The sequence below is a fragment of the Mesocricetus auratus genome, unplaced genomic scaffold, assembly GCF_017639785.1.
Source record: "Mesocricetus auratus isolate SY011 unplaced genomic scaffold, BCM_Maur_2.0 Super-Scaffold_100003, whole genome shotgun sequence".
Classification (NCBI taxonomy): domain Eukaryota; kingdom Metazoa; phylum Chordata; class Mammalia; order Rodentia; family Cricetidae; genus Mesocricetus; species Mesocricetus auratus.
Genome location: NW_024429188.1, coordinates 38,964,700 through 38,969,157, shown reverse-complemented (window position 1 = coordinate 38,969,157; position 4,458 = coordinate 38,964,700).

Here is a 4,458-nt window from a genome sequence, read left to right as displayed (position 1 = left end):
TGCAGTCTTCTAAAAGCCAATATCCAGTTATGCCAGCACCATTTCTTGCAGATGATTTCTTTTTCCATTGTATAGTTTTAGCTTCTTTGTCAAAAATCAAGTGTTCATAGGTGTGTGGGTTAAAATCAGGGAGTGAAGAGGAGGAGAGAGTAGGTGATGGGGGAACAGAAAGGTTGAGTGGGGGGTAGGATAGGAGAGAACAGGATGAGAAATACTATAATAGAGGGAATCATAAGTCTGAAGAGAGATCTGGCACCAGTGAGACCTCTAGTGATCTACAAGGATGACACCAACTGTCAAGCTAAGCAATATTGGAGAGACTACCTTAAATGCCCATTCCTGATAATGAACTTGACATCTACCTTATATACCATCCTAGAACTTTCATCCAGTGACTGACAGAAACAGAAGCAAACACCCACAGGTAAACAGTGAACTGAACCCATGGAACCCAGTGACATAGAGAGAGGAGCAATGAGCAAATGCGCAAAGAATGGGCTGGCAAAACCAGCAAAGACAATTGAGCTGAACAAGGGGGAGCGCATGGACCACAGATCGACAGGTGGGAGGCCAGCATGGGACTGATCCAGAACCCTGAGAATGAGGGTCAGTGAGGAGGCCTTGGCAGTAGATCAGTATTTATCCCTGGTATGCAAATGGACTTTGTGTGTCTATAACACAAAGAGTGACACTCTCTCAGCCTGGAATCTTAGGGGAGTGCCTGGACCATGCCCTGAGTGAAATGACAGACTCTGGATATCCCCTATGTGGAAGGAAGTGGCGATAGGGTGGGAGGCTGGGGAGTATGGTGGTGGGGTGCAGGAGGAGGGGAGGGAGAGGGAACTAGGATTGATATGTGAAGCAAGCTATTTAAAATTAAAGTGAAAAAAGAGCATATTTGATGGTAGATGTCATTCTGTAAATCTGTTTCTTATTTGTTGCTGAATAAAGCACTGTTTGCCAATAGGGAAGCAAGATATGTGGGACTAGTTGTCAAGGAGGATTCTGGGAAAGAGAGGCAGAGACAGACATCATGCACACTGCCAGAGCAAGATTCCCAGACCCTTTTCTCTGATAAAAGAAATACTTAGATTAACAATTATTGGTTAAATACTTAAGTCAGAGATAGTAAGAAACCAAGCAAACGGCCAACAGCTTTATAATTACTATAGTGTCCTGTGTGTTATTTGGGGACTGCAACTGTGGCAGGGCCCAGGCTACTGGCAAGGAAGACTACACTCTACAAATGGTGCCATGAATTTCCATGTAGAATGACAAAAGCTTTGAAGGGATTTTAGAAACAAAGGAACAGAGAGTAGCATGGCTTCTTGGTAGCAGCATTTTTCTCAGGTGGGCACTGTTTTGCTAGAGAAAAGCAGAAACTCATGCGGCTCACTTAAGGGAGTCTTCCTGACTCAGCATAAGCAAAAAAAAATAATAATAAAATTAAATCAGCAAGGTTTTCTTAAGAGGCTCTGCTAACAGTTGAATGATGTGCATGAGCATCTGGCAGTAGCAGTGACCACTTCTCCAAGCCAACACCATGTTGCTGGATGTCAGCATGGACTGATGTTATAAGCTGGAGTCACGCTTATGCTTGCCGTGATGAAAAGCCAGTGCCTGTTTCCGGTTTAACTTTAGCAATGTTCTTTAGCATATATAAGACATGTGGCCAGAAAAACAAAGTTTTCCAGTAAAGTCAGATTCAGATAAAGAAAAATATTTTTATTTTTCCAATATCTTGTTTCTTTTACTCTTCCAAGTCTACCTATATTTTTTCTTCATCTGAATTAGACTTGGGAGTGTAAAATAAACAATATATTGGAAAAAATGAAAAATGAAGTAGCTGGGTGTGGTGGCACACGCCTTTACTCCCAGCACTCCAGAGGCAGGTAGATTTCCAAAGACACCCTGTCTCAGAGGAAAAATAAATAAATAGAAGTAAAATAAGTAAAGTAATAAAAAAACTATGTAAAGATGGAAAATACACAGAGAGTCTGGATACTGTATGCTATTGTATTTTTCAGTTTTTTGATTGCTAAAGAAGGAACAACTGCTAAAGTACATTTGATTATAAATGCTGCTAAATTAATCCAATTTATATATTTTGAAAATGCTTTGACTTCTAAATTTAAATATAAGGACAGTTTACTTGGAATGAGAGTTTTTGTTTATGTTTTTACATAAAATGGAAAGCTATGGATTTCTTCCAGGCTTCTGTGGTCTGATGAACCAAGACCCCCGGAAACAGTGGGCCAAGTGTTCCAACAATTAAGACAGCTAAGATGATGCAGCCTTACAGGCCACAAAAATAAGGACTTATACAGGTTTCTGTGTTTTGTCATGATCCCCATGATATGGACAGCACCCCCAATCAGCAGGAAGCAGTTTGGAATGAGCAAAGTCCAAATTTCCAAATACTCTTTATGAATCTTTCATTTGAATGGGGTTGCTTATAATTAGTTAATGATCACAACCAATCTCTTTTTAAAGGTAAAAGGGGATTATGGTATGGAAATGAATATTTTGTATTTGTATGGATTTTCATTTATTGATACAAATTCAAGGACAATCTTGTGATGTGTATATTTCTCCTCTTGATTAAATATTATGCTTATACTGATCTTTTAAAACATAATGCATAATTAAATACAGATTATAGATAGTTACTTATAATAGTCAGAACTTATAGTTAGGTAAGTTAGGTTTTCTAGATAAACAGAGATATATTTAAGATAGATAGATAGTCTTCAAACTTTTCAAAGACCTTCAGAAAATGGCATTTATATGGTTTAGGGTTTTTCTTGACAATGACAAATGTCTGCTTCTGGCAGCACCAATTATGTCTGACAGGAAGATGGGCATCGAAGAAACTTGTTATAGAGTTTGCTTTCAACATAGCAAGATTAGGCATTTGGGCAAGAACCTACTCTTTCCTGGAATGTTTGACTGTTACTGTATAATCTAGACACTCAGGAATCACAGTAAAGTCACTACTGAAATTGGACAGTCTTAAAGGGTTCCTGCTTCATGGAAGAGTCTACCGGACTTTCTGGAGGACACAGAAAAATGATTGATGGACTGCCAATGCAGATGTACAGTTTGAAATTTCCTGCTTTGCTGAGAAATCTTCCAGACATACTGTGGCCTATGGGCTGAGGATGGATGCCCCAACATTACAAAGGAACTTCAGATGACTGTCCAGGTAGCGAGATGTCTCTGTCAATTTTAGTGTTTATGTATTATCCTTCTGTGGTCCTTGATGGAATTGAAGACAGATAGTTGTAGTTATAGTTTTCCTTAGTTATGATAAAAGATAAGTTACATATAAGATTTTAGACTCTCAAGGTTAGGATAGATTATATTTTCTTTAAATCTTACTAAACGTTAATGGACTAAATATTGTAACTATAGTTCTTACTTGATAATTGTTCTATTATATATAATTTGATCATATTAAAGTTGAAACCTTTCTTTTTATTTAGACAGAAAAGAGATGATGGGAGATGTCATTCTCTAAATCTGTCTCTTATTGGTTGTTGAATAAAGCACGGTTTGCCAATAGGGAAGCAAGATACGTGGGACAAGGAGTCAAGGAGGATTCTGGGAAAGAGAGGCAGAGACAGACACTATGTAGACTGCCAGAGTAAGAGGTCTGGACCCTTTTCTCCGGTAAGAGAAATACTTAGATTTACAATTATTGGTTAAATACTTAAGTCAGAGATAGTCAATAAGAAACCAAACAAACAGCCAACATATTTATAATTAATGTAGTGTCCTATGTGTTATTTGGGGACTACAACTGCGGCAGGGCCCAGGCGACTGGCAAATAAGACTACTCTCTAAACATTAATGTCAGTAAAAAGCTTCTAAGGATCATTCTCCCTCTTCTCACACATCCAGGGATGATTGTAATGTTAACTATATAGAACAGTCATTGGAATGATTCCCTGCCTGCAGTTGGTGCTTGAGGCAAGGATGGCAGGAATATAGCTAAGCTTATTTTAAGGAAAGCAGGGATCCAGTAGCATTCAATGACATTTCTCTCACTGAAAACTGCAAATAGTGTTATTTACAGCCACAGTGGGATTTTATCCCTGATACTTTCACCCTCTAATGAGCCTTCATTTCTATTTTCTTATTCATGTTCACATCTGTACTCTCCTTAAAGCAATCATGCCTTTGAGTTAAAAAGTACAGTCTACATCTGGGACAAATGTCATCAGATATAAAATGACTGTCAGGATAGGGTCACGGGTGATCATAGGCCAGTGCAGAAATACATGATAAGTCATCATTTTCTTCCTTTCCTGTGCTTGGGGTTATACTCAATGCTTTGTTAGGTAGCACCACTGAGGGGAGGCAATTATGATATAATACCCAATCATTACATTGAAAGAAATTATATTTTAATTATTGTAATATGTTTTATAATTTATTCATTCTTTTAAATTTCAT